The 16,922-nt window shown below is 37.3% G+C and overlaps 1 protein-coding gene across 1 annotated transcript in view; it reads left to right on the forward strand.

The window, feature by feature from the left end:
• Window positions 1-7,102: 7,102 nt before the first annotated feature.
• LOC139719351 (uncharacterized) overlaps window positions 7,103-16,922 on the forward strand; it is a 93,852-nt gene continuing 84,032 nt past the window's right edge. Inside the window, exon 1 of the mRNA XM_071630766.1 lies at window positions 7,103-7,129. The gene's annotated coding sequence lies outside the window, so the exon portion shown is untranslated. The remainder of the gene's footprint in view (window positions 7,130-16,922) is intronic.

Consider the following 16,922-nt stretch of genomic DNA (forward strand, 5'->3'; position numbering starts at 1 on the left):
TTTATATAGCAAGGGGTCAACAACCTTTGTAACAACGTGTTGTCATTAGATAATGCCCGGTTTCGCTGAATGTGCATGCCTTGCAGGCCAGCAGTTCAGCCTACTCGCCCATTTCTGTTTCAGCCAAATGTGTGTAAGCCTATGTATAGTATACGTTTATTGAGTCACAAAATAATATTCACGCTTCACTAAAGCGATGTGACTTTCTGACTACATTGTAACTGTTTTGTATATTGATATTATCAACTTATCACTTTTTTTTTTCGAAAGTAATAACTTTGTGAACATAATCAATTTTTCTGTGTCAGTTTTTTTTTCTCCCTTTTACGCTTTATACTTTCTTACTTATCTTTTTTTTTAGTGTGTGTATGAGTTTCCCCTCGTATTGTCTCATGGTTATCACCTTTCCCTGTGTTTTATGCAAATGTGCTGTCAAAACAGGTCAAAAGGGTCTCTTGTGCATATCTTGTAACCAATGGGTATACATGTCTCGTGTGCTAGTGTACCACTGCATTTATACAATGATGCTTCTCATCAGTTCGCTGGATGGGAATGCCCAAAGTGTATCATGAAACTTTTACCATTCTATGAATCAGATATCGAAAATCATAGTGAACAAAATGATGTAATCAATGTTAATTCAGAAGGACAAACCGATGCTCAATCCCTACCCAATTCAGCCGAAACTATGGTGTATAACAAGCTCTCGGTTAAAGGTTTGAAATTTGTTCAATTGAATATTGTTAGCCTGACGAAACACATCGATGAGATACGAACAATCTTATATCATAACGACATACATGTTCTCGCTCTTAATGAGACAAGACTTGATAATTCAATTTATGATAGTGAATTTAAATTGAGATTCCTCATTATAACATAGTTCGTAAAGATCGCAACAGGTCTGGTGGCGGTGTATCATTTTATGTACATAACAGTTTAGAATTTGATTTATTGAATGACTCTCCTATTTCTGATTTGGAAGCCATTCCTATTCTTTTACGCATCAAAAATTCCAAACCTATATTACTAACAAATTGGTATCGACCTCCGAACTCTACTTGTGATGTTTTAGATCAATATGAACAATTCTTAGAATTCACCGAAAGCATCGATTGTCATCTGATTGTTATGGGAGATATAAATCTCGACATTAGTAAAGAGGTAGATGACTATGTTGTGAATCGATACAAACAGATTAATAGCATTTATTCTTTGCATTTCGTCAATTACAGCGAATGTACCAGAATAACATACAAAACAGCTTCTTTAATAGATCATTAGTATGCTAACAAATAGCATTGAGATGATCAAATCGCATGGTGTTATACACAATGGAGTAAGTGATCACTCAATGAGCTACCTAATCTGGAAAGCTCATCAGGTTCATTCAGGTGTGAAATATGTTACATACAGAAAAACCAAAGATGTAGATATAGATATATTCAAGGCTGATCTCTCAAAACAGAACTGGGTGGAAGTTGAAGAGGAGGATTGTATTGATAAATGTACTGGAAAATTTGAAAAATTGTTATTTGAAGTTGTTGATAAGCATATGCCCGTAAAAACCAAGAGAGTTCGGAAAACTCAATCACCATGGTTAAATGAAACAATTTTTAAATTAATGAAGGAAAGAGATCTATTAAAAAGGAAAGCAATAAAAACCAAAGATGAGAGTATCTGGAAAGAATATCGTAAATCAAAAAAATAAAGTAACATCTTTTATTATGAAGTCTAAACGCAAATATTTTACGGAACAATTAACTAAAGATCAAAGTTATAGTAACTCATGGAAAACATTATCATCAGTATTACCCAAAAAATGTTCTTCCTCTCAGCCTCCACCCAGTCAGTGTCAAAGTATGGCAAACGAATTTAATCACCATTTTGCCAATGTTGCAACCAGTTTGATTTCTGAATCAGCTGATACTGTAGTAGAACCTGTTATAGACAGAATCTGTACTGATACTGCCACTTGCGAACCATGTGTGCAATATCCATTAACGTTTTCTACTGTAAGAGAAAGTGAAGTTTCAAAGGAAATAGAACAATTAGAAAATAAGAAGTCAGTCGGATTAGATGGAATATCAGTAAAGATCCTAAAAATGTCAAAGGATGCAATTGTTCGACCAATAACTTTTTTGATTAATAAATCTATAACCCAAGGAAAAGTTCCAAATAAATGAAAGATAGCAAAAATCATTCCTCTACATAAAAAGGGTGATAGATTGATTCCAAATAATTACAGACCAATGTCTATTTTATCGTGTTTATCAAAAATTCTTGAAAAGATTATACAAAAACAATTACTTCAACATTTAAGTAGAAATGATATACTCGTAATGGAACAATCCGGATTTCGGCCAAAACATTCAACCTCCACGGCACTGATTAAAGTAACCGATGAATGGTTGAAGTCTTTGGATAACGGATTATACACTGGTGCAGTTTTTGTAGATTTGCAAAAAGCTTTTGATATGATCAACCCTAAATGTCTGCTGCATAAACTTTTCACAATAGGTATTAACGGCCCCACCCTTAAATGGTTTGAAAATTACTTATCTGACAGAAAAATAGTAACTAGTATAGGAAATTGTACCTCTGAAGAACTGGATATTAAGCTCGGTGTGCCACAGGCATCGATATTGGGTCCATTGTTGTTTATCATATTTATTAATGACTTACCGTCCATATTTGATTCATGTAATGTGCATTTATATGCGGATGACACTGTTATTTATTTTTCTCACAAAGACCCACAAAAAGTACAAACAATATTGAATAAGGAACTATTTGTATTAGATAGTTGGATGTCCAAGAACAAATTGAAAATTAATTATGATAAAACTGTGAGTATGTTAATTGGTAATAGATATATGTTGAAAAGATATAATAGTTTGGATTTAAGTATAAAAGGATATGAAATTAATCAGGTTAAAAGTTTGAAGTATTTAGGATTGTACATTGATGATGAACTCAGATGGGACGTTCATGTAAATTATCTGTGTGAAAAAGTAGGCCGTATGATTTCCTTCCTTCGTCGTTTGACATATTTCATAAACAGAAATTCTTTGAATTTGATATATCGCAATGTTATTCTTCCTCATTTGGATTATGCAAATGTTATTTTGGGAGTCTTCTTGTGAAAAACATATAAATCAATTGCAAAAACTGCAAAATAGAGCAGGAAGAATTATTCTGAAGGTCAATCCTAAATTACATTTTTCTGTCAGGTTAATACATGATATATTACAGTGGGAAACGTTAAAATCCCGTCAAAAATTTCATGTCGGAGTAATGATTTTCAAGATTTTGAATGATTTAACACCTACCTATTTACACGAAAATATATATTATTCCCCCAAACCCTACCTATTTCGGTACTATAGCCTCAGCCTTCCAAAACCTCGGACAAACTTCTGCAAACGTGCATTTTTCTACAGGGGAGCCAAACTATATAACAGCCTTCCTCATGCTGTCCGTGACTGCAAGTCACTGAAGGATTTTAAACGGTCCCTTTTTGAATTGGTTTAATTCCATCTGCGTAAACATATCTAGATATATATATATATATATATATATATATATATATATATACTTTTGTCTGATACACGAGAAATGTATCCACACTTTTCAATAAAGCGTACTTTGCCCTGAGATTTTGTATGATTATTGCATTATAAGTTTTCATGAGACTACAAATGTATTATAATGTTGTATTTATATAATTATGTAATCTTCTACTCTCTTTTTTTCTTTTCCACAACCCTTTATAACTGGTCCCCATGGAAGACCAGCGGCACCAGAAAAGTGCAGCTGATTATGGGCTATCCAGCCGTTATCTCTCTATATAATCCTACTGTACATTCTATTTCCTCATTTTTTTTTTGGTATATCGATGATGTGTCACATTATTCATTTGCTATGTATGTATGCTTCATTTTTATGCATGATGTATCATTTTCCCTGTACCTCATATGTTGTCTTTTATATCTGTATGTATGTTTATGACGGAAATAAAACAAACAAACAAACAAACAAAACACAAACATGACAGATAGCTAAAAAAGAGTTAACATATAATACATGAGGTGGAAAAGATAGGAGTCCTGCTGAGAAGCAAAGCTTGCAAATTGCAGAAACTCCTATTTACAGATACAAAACAAAAAGCCACCAGATACACAAAACTGGAAATTTCAGCCTGAAAACTATGTACAATATATACATACAATATGCGAAAATGAAATGATAATTGGGGGGGGGGAGGGGGACGGCAGCACACTGACGGATGTTAAAAGAAAAAAAATGTGTTTAAACAGAATAAGGGATTGAATAATGGGAAAATAAATTAACTCGGACTTGAACACACAGTTACAGGGACAAGAGTAAAGAGGGTGAAATAAAGGCAATGACTTACAAGATATCCAGAGAAGAAAGCAATACATTAATACAGAAAAGTATCTCCACTGGAGGTCTGTCATGTAGGCCTACCTTGGCTTAATTCAGCCCAGGTAGAATTATAAGCCCTAGCTGCATGGCTAGCTATTGAAGAGTGTGTGGCATTGAATTAGGTTTCCTTACTGGATTTACTAGTAAATTGACAATCACGATCATGGCATTAACAAGATATATATATATATATATATATATATATATATATATACATACATATATATATATATACATATATACATATATATGAAGAGTTTGGTCAAAAATAATAAGAAAATTTTTGCTTCTTTTGACCATAACTTCAAAAATGTACCTTCATATGTAGTGACCAATATATCATTTAAAAGGTATTATTTTGTACTTTATGACAGAGACCGTACTTCAAAATCATAAAAAATGGACTTGTCGGTTTTTGCGAGCAAGCTCTTCATATATATATATATATATATATATATATATATATATATATATACATGTATATATATATACATACATATACATATATACATGTATATATTTACATATATATATATATGTATATATATATACATATATATATATATATATATTATATACACACACATATATATTTATTATTATTATTATTATTATTATTATTGAAAGGTATTTATTGAATAACATCTCTTGCAGCCAGGAGGCTGAATTGCAGACATCTTACAAGGATCATCATTGAATACATTCAAATATACAAACATACATTAAAAATATTTACTATTGCACAATAAAGTTAATTTTTACCATTAACAAAACAAAAAAATAATACAATTGCAATCATTCACATCTCTGTTCTTGTTTCCATAAATAATCTCTTTTGTTTAAACAAATAACCTTGCTATAAAATCAACTTTCTTTTCATCTACTCATCTTCTTTTTCTTCATTTTCTCTTTTCCTCTCCTTATAAACTTCAACATCCTCTTCTTCACTTTTCCTCCTTCAACCTCTTCTTATTCCCTGAAATTATCATTATCATGATCATACATGTTTTTCATTATGAAAATTGAAATACCATTTACTCTCTAAATCAATATTACATTCATCAAAATATACAAAACACAAGAATTCATATCAATAAAATTGTTCAAAATACAAAACTTCATATTTCTCATGACACAGAACAGAGGAACGTAATATGGCAATTAAACTGAGCTAGAAAGTCTGCTTAAGACTAATTCTGGCAGGTGAGAAAAAATGAAGTAAAATCAGAAATGAATGAATGAATGGAGGGCCCATAATTAAAACACATCATTTCAAAGAGAGAGAGAGAAAAAAAAAACACCTTAACAGAGGTGAATTAACATGCGGTTTTTAGCAAAGTTGAATGTTTTATCGGAGAGAGAAAGTTTCGGCGTGCCTGCAAAGGCTGAACTAGAGTAATAAAACACAGAATGCATGGGCGTTATGACTTTCAATAAAACATTGATTATATTCTTCTCTGTCAAAAAGATACATAAAAACAAAAAATCAAAATCATATAAACACACTTGAAAAAACTTTCAGACCTTGCACATGTGGGAACAAAATCAGTTGATATCTCATTTTCATAAATAATCTCTATTGTTCATACAAATAACCTGACTAACCACAACTTTTTTTAAATCTACTCATCTTCTTCTTCTTCTCTTTCCCCTCCTTATAAACTTTACCGTCCTCTTCTTCACTTTCCCTCCTTCAACCATCAATTCCCTTAAATTATCATCAAAATAATCAGACATAATATTATTTTCCATCATAACAAATAAACTACCAAATCATAACAAATAAACTACCATTTACTGTCTATCATAAAACATGAGTTCATATATATATATATATATATATATATATAAAGGTAAAGAAAGACGATAGATAAAATGATAGGTAGGCCCTAATGTCTTGTGTTTCATGAAATGCAATGAGCATTGAGGTACTGTCGTTTCCAACCCACTGCAATCATAGATCATAAAAAAAGTCACCTTTATGTTCAACATATTCTGAACTAATATGGCCTAAAAAGTGTTAATCACCATTACATAAAACACATGAAAACTCTGTCATTTGCAAACGACTACTGAACTATTACCGGGTACCAAATTCATTTGCACATTTACAGACAAATTAATGCCAAAAATTCACAACTCTGAATAGCAGATTTCTCTAATTTCTTTCTTCTTTCTCTCTTTCATTCCTCTTCTTCCTTTTCTTCTTCTTCTTCTTCTTCTTCTTCTCCTTCTTCTTCTTCTTCTTCTTCTTCTTCTTCTTCTTCTTCTTCTTCTTCTTCTTCTTCTTCTTCTTCTTCTTCTTCTTCTTCTTCTTCTTCTTCTTCTTCTTCTTCTTCTTCTTCTTCTTCATCTCCTTTTTCCTCTTCTTCATTCTTCCTCTTCTTCATTTTTGCTTTGCGTACTATTGTTACCATAGTTCGTAGCGGACACACACGTACAGTGTACTATCACAGCTACAGAGTGAATCGGCAGTAACAAGAGGCGCAGCAGGCGCTAGGCGCAAGTCTGTGTATCAAAGAGGTTGGTCTGTATTCATGTGATATGTATGCGCGTTATACGTGTATTCGGTATTGTGAGGGAATGTAGTATTCAGCTCGTCCAAGAAACTCCGTTTTTGGCCGTCGTGTGTTAGAATACCACAGAGATTTTGAGGAAGACAAATATATTTGGGTACTAGGTAAGTAAATTGAGCCAAAATGATACGTTTATTTCACGAAGAGACGTTATAACTTGTTCACTTGTTGATGTTGGGCCGCTGTAGCTGTGTCTATTCCTGTGTGACGATCAGGGTGTGAAAACCGTGATGCAGATTTCTACAGTGTACTGAGTGTGTGTTTGGCTGAAGTCTACTCTGAGGATTGCCCAGGGATTTATCCCGTACCACGCACTGCCACTGGCTGGGTGCCCCGTTTGATAGTTGACACCCACAGGCACCTACAGGTGTAAGCATAGATCTAACAACTTTGTGAGAGGTAGGCCTAGAAAGTTAATCTCAGTGGTGTAAGATATCTAGTATTATCAAGCATTCAGAATCAGGGCAACAGTAGCCTGACCAGACACTGTGCTGCGCACAGGGTCTGACATGTGTTAGTGTTTCAACGTTGTAAACGACCGTCACTATTGACGGCAAAATCACATAAATTTATACCTTTTATTTTGTATGATTTTAAGAGTAATATAATTTGCAACACTTAGAGTCTACCTACAGCGTATTTTCCTGATGGTTGAGTTGAATTCGGCGTTTTGTTGGTATCCAGACCTTATTGTTGAATTTTTCGGAGTAGATCGTGCGGTGGCATCTTTTCCTTCGAGAGCTTCACAAAAGCAACAAACTACCACGCATGCGCATTCAGAAGTGGTTGCTTTTTACGTACGCCCGTGCGCCCGTGCGTTTCATGTGTTACGTAAAGCTTGTAGTAGATCCGCGCGTGCTGCACCGGCAATGATTTGAACTTTTTTAGTCGGGGTCATCCGACTATCTCATCACTTCCGCCCCGACTACCTACGTTGTAGTATACGAGAGTGAATGCCATTCATATAACACGCAGATGAGGAGTGAAGCAGTAAGGACGTTTACAGACCTGATTTCAGCCATAGATTTCGGTAAGTTTTAGACGTAATTAAACAAAAAATCGCATACCGGTTATTGAATGATGGTCATAGATTACGATAATTCCTTATATTTTAGTTTTCCACCATTAATAAAGATATTCATGAAGGAAACAGTGAACGATAACAACGTCCGCGAAGGAATAGAGGTGCAGCGCTGTCGCTTCGCGACAGCGCTGCGTGTAGTTAGGGCAACAGTAAAGTCAGTGGCATCGATACAGGTAGGTAGTGACACTGACACTGTCGCTGCAGAGATGCCAAGTTCAAAAAACTTTTATGAGTGAGATTTTTATGTCTCGGCGTCTCGGCGTTTGTGCGCATGCGCACGCGAACGAGGAGGGTGTCCCCCACCCATGGTAGGGAGCTTTTTTTTTTTATTATTAGCTCTTAATGATGCGATCTGGTGCATACTTAAGTGACTATTTTGTACTAATTTTGAAAGGCAAAAGGGAAATATACCTTCAATTGCAACTATCACTTTAATCCTTTGAGCTATGCTCCGTATTTTTGGCCCAAATTGCAGACTTCACCAGATGCGTGAGAAAAATGGGTGCCATGCGTGAGATCGTGAGACAGACCCTAAATGCTTGAGTCTCACGCAGAATGCGTGAGACTTGGTAGCTCTGTCACTGGGACACTGTATAATCTACAAACTATGATTTTTTAAGATCATGTATGGTAATTAGTGATTTAGGGGCCTGTTATACTATTTGTAGATCTCGAGTCTGTCTTGCTCTGGCATGATTTGGTTGTTTCTGTGATTGGAATGCGAATGGGGTGGGATGTATGGCCTGGCAGGGCTGGGGAAGTGTCCCAATACAAACTAACGTCAGAAAAGCACTCTGATTCTGAGAGTGCATCCCTCTGCCTGGCAGCTAATTTTCACCTTGACCGGACAAGTATGTCTCATTCCGCGAAAAACTTCTCATCTATAATAATGACATTTGCTGGGTCAGTTTATCGCTTCTTAGACAGACACCATTGATACATATGCTATTGTGAACTTGACCCAGTTCCCCCTGCATAAAAATGGTTATTATTTTTTCCAGCTTGGTTTTCAAACCAATCTGGAAAAGATACATAGAACTACAGGATTAATCAGTAAACATTTTGACTCACCTCTTCCACTGTTTCCTCCTGTTTTCTGGTTGTTTCCTCCACTTCTTTGCAGCGCTCCCCAAGTCATAGCCACCTTCATTTGAAAAATGACCGCACAAACGTCTATGACAAGCCAGATGCTCCGTACAATCACTATATCGGTACACTTACGTTTATTGACTAAATTACTAGTAAGTTGTTCGAGCACTAAGTTTAAATTCGTAATATTGTGAATGTACTCTCAGTTTTGACAAAACCAATAAAAAGAAAATCATGACGCAAAAAAATGAACTCAGAAGTCTGTATCTCGTTGTTGGGGATATGTTCCACGGAGACTACATCTAGCTTCACAGAATCCCCCCCCCCCCCCCATACAGACTGAAGGCTGTCCTGGCCCCTGTAGGGCTGCTCTGCCCGCTGTCATGCATGGACCGAACAACCCCATATTCATACAGCTTTTTTACATTTAAACAAGTTTGACATGACATGACATTTTATGCAGCAATATTCGGGATAACTTTGTTGTGCAATCGAAATACAGTAACTAGCTTAGATTGCAGAAATTTGTATCCATATTGGCGATATCGCAACGTCGCTGTTCGCTAGCTGTAAGTCGCCATTTGATGTGTGCATAAGCCATCCTTTAATTAGCCATATTGGTCATTCCCGTTGCACGTACGTCGCATGTGATTGGCTAATGGATTCATATGTTGCAGAGCTGATTATGATCGTATCGACAGGCTGGTAGTTGTATGTTCTTCCATAAAAATTTCACCCAAATCTTGGATGTTTCAAACAGCTGATGAGTGCATTGTATTTATGAAATGTTGATTTTACTGTTAAAGTTCAAATTTGCCAATCTAGAACTGTGAATTAGATGCAGTTGAGAAGGGTGAGGTACCTTATCCAATTCTCCATTGGGACAGTGGTTAAGAGTCCCCTACAGTGACATGTACTGCAGGGCTCGACACTAACGGTGGCCCGGTGGCCCGGGGCCACCAAAAATGAAAGTCAGGCCACCAAATTTCAAAAAAGTTCAAATTTCGGGCCACCAAATTTTTTTGAAAAATAGGGGCCTATGTCAATAAATTGGTAACTTTTTGTGCCGGAAATGCATAAATGCATGCAGTGACTGTGTGACTCATTAAAAAAACAAAAACAAATTGGGGGGGGGGGCACCAAATTTTTCTCTCGGGGCCACCAAAATGAAAAGTTAATGTGGAGCCCTGTGTACTGTATGACATGCTTCCGTCTGTGTACGGAGGAGAGCCGTAGGAGAGCCGTAAATATCAGAAAATGATTAAAAACTTTTCTGGACAGACAGATTTTTCTGTCTTTTGTATTTTCCATCATCGGCAAACCTCTCAAATACGCACAGTTTAAAGGGATGGTGTAGTATTTGTTGTGATGGGGCTTCAGGTTTCCAGTATTTTTGTGAGATAATGAGAAATTTCCTATGAAATCTCCTAAAAGATATGAAAGAGCCTACAATTCTAAGAGGAATTCAAAGTTTATTTGATGAAAATTGGTTTTGAAATGGCTGAGATGTCCAGAAACAAAGAGATTCTAATAAAAGGTTGGACCCACCTTTTATTATTACCACTTGGTTTCACTTTGTCTCTCAATATCTCAGCCATGTCAAAACCGACTTTCATTCCTTTAGAATTGTATGCTCTTTAATATAATTCATATGAGCAGTTTCTAATCATCTCCCAAAAAGTTAAAACCCAAACCCCATCTTAACCAAAACTATACCATCCCTTTTGGGATGGTAAAGTTTTTCCCATCCCTTGGGATGGTGAAGTTTTGGTTTAGACCTGGCTTCAGGTGTCTAACTTTTTTAGATGAGATAATGAGAAACCTCTTATGAAATATGAAAGAGTATTATATACATATAATTCCAAGAGGAATTCAATGTTTATTTGATGAAAATTGGTTGTGAAGTGGCTGATGTACAGTGTAGCTAAAACAGAGTGATCCTAATAAAAGGTGGGACTCACCTTGTATTAGGATTTTACTTTGTTTTTCAATATCTGAGCCATTTCAAAACTGATTAGAATGGTATGCTCTGTAGCATTAACATAAGTGCTCTCTATACATTGTAGTATCTCGCAAAATGTTAAGAGCTCAATCTTCATCTCCACCAATACTATATCATCCCGTTCAGGTACCAAGTTCAGTGACCTCATCTGGGAAAAGATTTTAAAAAATCTTTCAAAAATTCATAAAAATTCCCAGAGCACTACCAAAATTTCATCATCTATTCTAAATATCATTATCAACTCTCCTTTAAGTTTTGTTCAAATGGGTTTACAACTTTTTGAGTTATTTTGCACACGTACAAACAAATAAACAAACAAACCAATGCCAGCAAAAACATAACGTTCTTGGCAGAGGTACAGTGTAATTGTACAAATGGTTGCTTCATCGTGCGGGTTTATCAACATCATTACATAGTGTTTAACGTCATGCTTGTAGAATACGGGTCAAATTAAAAAAATGTAGATGAATATTGAATTGAAATATTGCAGGTAATGATAGAAATCTCTGTATGAGATCATTTATAAGTAAAGTCATTTCGATGATATTTAATCCTGGATATTAAGACTGAGCTGATAATTGTTTGACTGTTCGATATTCTAAGTGTAGTCTTTTTAGTGAGGTGTACTAGCATTTTAAGCTTATCTTGTATGAATAGTATATGGCTAAGTCATAATATGAATATTTTTGAGAGAGCGTTTTCTGTCACTGGAAAGGAAATATGGCTGTAAAATTTTACCTTGAGAAAAGATAGTTTAGTTAAATTCGGCCATAAAGTAGACTGAATTTGGCCGTGAAGTCTTGTGGCAATCTGGCACCCCTTGGTCATGACAGTTAGTTGAAATGCACACAGTTGTCAGATACTGAACCACCAGTTATTCTCCCCTCTTCTGGATGAGAGAAAAAAAAAAAAACAATGTACGAAGTACACACTCACAATATTTTGGTGACCCAATTTTGCCACCAAAACATATCATTTCTTCAAAAGTGGTGGCTCGACATCTTTTTCTTGGGGCCCCAGGCAACCTCTACAATGTAATGTCAGACCTTTCAATGTATGATAATAAAGTGTTGAAACTGTAATTTTTATGAGCAAGATTTTGTATCATTGAACATGAGTCTTTGTGTTTTTTGCTTGACTTCAGATTCAGATGAGATTGAATTGTCAGGTCCATTGGAAGTGATTAGATCAGTTAGCAGACCAAAAGTACATCTAGTACAAAGAACCCTCAAACTAATTCAATATTTAATCAAGTACGAATGATCAGAATACTTAAAGACCTAATAAAATGGTTTAGGCATTTTTTTCTCAATGATGTAATAATATTAAATGTTAAATTCTAAGTCATTCTAAGGTTGTGCGGTTTTTTTTTACTGTTCTGAATTTTGTTCTATATTTGTTAACATAATGGATGCAATTTCCTCGGTTTTGGAAAACTTGCTATACTTTCGCCGCATGCGGCGCACTATCACTTCTAAATTGTGATGACGTCTAAGAACGGAGTCGTTCGCTAGCCGTAGCCAGCGAGCTGGCAAGGCTATGCTAGCGCAGCGCAGCGGCAGCCGGCCGGCGGCTGCACTGGCTAGCGCTGGCGGGGGAGCGAGCTAGCGAGCGCATAGCAGGTGCTGCGCTGCACTATTGTCATTGGCTAAGCCTTTAGACAAAAGAATATTTAATGAACTGTATCGGATTTAATACTGCCAATAATACAGATTACAACTGTGGTACGCTTGGATATCCATTATTTTCGGCAAACTCGTGAAATAGGCCTCACCACTGCGAGTCTGTACTATAGTATATACTACGGCGACTCGCCTGTTTCAGCCCCACCGTGTGGCATTCATCTCGGTAGGTAAGCACGGCGGTGGGGCTGCCTTCCACAGTGAATACTCGTGAATGCGGCGAAAATGACTTCATAATATGGCCCTCGACTAATTTAACGGCCAATTTAACCGTAAATACAACCCTACCTAACCCTAAACCCTAGGAGGACCTACCCTTGCTTGCTATTTAAACGCACGGGTACGGTGCACGCGCACTGCGGTGGGGCCTATTTCACGATAGCCCCACCACCACTGCGTGTCTGTACTAATACTACGGCGACTCGCCTGCTTTATAGGCCTAGACCTACTCGTGAATCCAGCCCCACCGTGGCATTCATCGGTAGATAAGCACGGCGTTTGGGCTTCCTTCCACAGTATGATTTTTAGCATAAAACAAAAACTACTCGACCGAAATTGACGATAATTCTTGGTATCGTTTTTCTTAGAAAATGGCGCATCTAAATTACTGATAACAAATGTTGCAGAAGCTGACTATGGGAAACTGGTTAGGCCTTTTTTTTTTTTTTTTTTTTTGAGCCACGACCCACCCTGTAACATTACTAACAACATATCCCCCTAACCACTAGGCGTTAGAGTGTAGCCTCTGTACTATACCAAAGATTCTGCTATTACTACTTACTAGTCTACTAGACCTAGTGCCGTAGTGGTAATAGTACTACTACTAGTAGTAGTACTAGTAGACTACTACGTAGACTACTATAACTACTTGTAGACTGCTACTAGATCTACTACTAGACTACTACTGGTAGTTTAACTTGTAAGCGCCGGCCGACGGGCCAGGCCACGGCCGGGACGCTCCCGCTTGCTTGCTGCGGCCGGAGTATAGCCGCTCACTTTGTGAGCGAGCTGGGCCTGTTCTTCTAATCTACTTACTAGACAAATAGTTACAACTTACAATGTCAATCATGTAGAATACAGTATATCCTTTCTAACGTTAAACTATATGGGGGCATACCAGACATACCACTCTGTATTTCCCAGGCGATCGTTTCCGTGAGGTCTATTCTCGGGCTTGGTGCCATGTTCATACGCTCTTGCACTGGCAGCGGGCCGCGGGGGAGATGCAGCTGGTTCATATCGGTAAGGTGCAGCCCCACGATAACGTTCTGGTTCATCGGCTGCCTCTCCCTCCCCATCTTCCCCTTCAACTTCACGTGCCTCCTCTTCTTCTCCGCTATCGTCAGAGCTGCAGTCTTCATCATCATCATCATCATCAATGTCGAAGTTTACCCATATAGGGGAAGACATTATGCTCGAGGTACCAGGTATCTGTGCAAGCTAACGTAGTGATAATGTACGTGGTAATGCGTACATGTCGACAGTCAGTGGGTCGACCGGGAGCGCACATCCCGCGGGGCCCAGGCCTGGCCGCGGCCGGGCTAGCTATCGTGTACGCGCGTGTACCAAGCTAGTAATCTGAGTGCTTGTGCTGAGCGGCGTCTGCTAACTGAGCACAACTCCGTGCTTATACGTCATCAATCGGTTCAGGGGTGTTGGTCACGTGACTATCTTTTTCGCAAAAGCTGCAACGGGGTCCTCCAAAAATGTGATATTTGGGGGAGTTTCTAGAAGCAATAAAATCCGGAACGACACTGACAACATATTTACATTGATAATCATGACATATATTTTACATTTCTTTTGCATATTAAGACATTTTGCAAGCATTTTATTAGGTCTTTAATGTGTAGTACCGTATTGTATATTTTGTGATGATCACATGTACATGTACATTGCAGTCGCAGATGTAGTGCAATAATTTTTGCCAGAAGATGTCCTTCCTGGTGTACTTCAAGCTGTATGTGAAGCTTCAGTGCTATACTTCACACACATCTGCCTAGAATAGCGTGTCTTGCTCTGCTTGACAGTTGTAAACCTCCACGTGTAAGTTCAGTGTGACAGACTGCATAGCACACAGTCTGTGCGGTAATGGAAAGTAGGAGGGTGTGAGAGAAAGGGTATTAGACAGAGAGGGAGAGAGAACGGGGGAGAGAACACCAACATTCATGATGTCCTGATTCCGAGGGGCCTCGCTGCTGAAGCAGGTAGTCGGTCTAGACTTAGCCTTTAGTCAAGGCATCCATTGTAGGTCCATGGTTTTATCGTTTGTGTAACTGTGGGATGGTCAGAACCCTCTAATGACTGCTAGCAGTGAACGGCAAGCAACATTGGACTCCTTTTTTCAACTGCGTGCAAAAAGCATGTATTTAAACCAATCTCTTGTAATTGAATGAACTTAGGTATTTTGCTGAGAATGAATGTTGGCTTTTTACTCCCCTTCTTTGATAAAAGAAATAGATTATTTGAGTGCTTTGTACAGATATACATTGTATAATGAGATTGTGTTTGTAGTGTATTAATATTTCCAAGACTTCCTTCTTTTGTTGGTCAGAGGCTTGTTTGACCGAGCGCAAAATATATCGCTTTAAATAAGAAGTCAGAGGTAAGCAGAACTTGAGAGAAGTGGGTTTACTACTCAGCAGATCAGCATGTTTTAGCAGAAAAAGTTATTCAAATATACACTGTACATTGATATAGCTCAGTATTGTTTTGATCTGTTTAGGTCATTTGAGATCCTCCAGGGCTCCATGAATATCTTTGACTGTACCTAGGGGAAAACAATCATGCAACTTATGATGCAAGTGTGCCTTGATAAAAGGCAAGCCGAGATTCTACTGGGTAGAAGAAATCGTTATAGCACTGCTGACGTCAAGCAATCACGTTGGAGTAGAGAAGGCTTAAAGAAGGCTGCTGGGAAGTTAAGATCTGATACAGTATGGAACCAAAAACAGGACTTATTTTTCACAAATATGCTGTGTTCATATTCCATGGCCCAGTGTTGATGCAGAGTGGTCGCACCCCCTCCCCCAAAAAAAATCCAGGGTTGATAAAATTGATGCTGATGATACCGGCTCTCTTTCTCTCGATACCTGTGCCCTTGGCCCCTTTTGCTGAGCCGATGCAGTGTGATGTCTTGTGTAGAGTCATGCTGGATTAGTTTGCCGACTCACGATATCGGTATGTGTTGTTGGGAGTGCTCAATGAATTCATGTGCAAATATTTACAGAGAGGACAGTGCGATGTCACAGTCAAATCATTCGTGCCCTGGCCCATGAGGAAGTGATGGGAAGCATGGTACATCAAGGCCTCGCATTACTGCAGTAGTATTGCACTACTGTACAACCCCTTGGTCATCGGTGCTGATGCTATGTAATTACAATATTATAACGCAAAATTCATGCCATAATGTTGCTGTCCATGCAGAGATACGAAAAGAAATGCCATTTTTAAATTATACACTGTATACATATTCTACCGTCATTCTACATTGAAATGAAGTGTGATTGTAATTTATGCTGTGGTTTGTCATCTAAAAAAAGATGCCAGTAATATCAAAACAAGTATAATCAATAATTGGTCAAAAAAAGCCACACACAATTTTTCTCCTAAAGGAGACCTCCAGATGATTTTCAGACTTTTACATTTGAACAACTATACATTAGTTATACTGAGTACAGAGTTTAAGAATTTATAGTGATTGGGATTAGGAATAAGAATGTTTTCAAAATTTATAACAAATTGCAATGAACAAGGATGATGACATGCCAAAAGAAGATATGCATAGATTCTACACAGGTGAATTTGTTAAGCAAGCAGTATTGTAATGGAATTACACTGCTACATTTCTGAAATATGTGAGGCTCCTATGTCATCACCATTGTTCAGTGTAATTTGTTTTAAGATTTTTCAGAGTATTGGTTTCTCTGTTCAAGGACCACAATAAATTCCACAAATCTATACATGGAGCTGTTGATTTATGTACTCCATGATGAAAATCGTCTGGAATGCTCCTTTAATAGGTTGAATCTTGCATTACA

This window comes from Diadema antillarum, unplaced genomic scaffold (genome assembly GCF_040938485.1).
Source record: "Diadema antillarum isolate AM-2024a unplaced genomic scaffold, OU_Dant_1.0 scf00000109, whole genome shotgun sequence".
Classification (NCBI taxonomy): Eukaryota; Metazoa; Echinodermata; class Echinoidea; order Diadematoida; family Diadematidae; genus Diadema; species Diadema antillarum.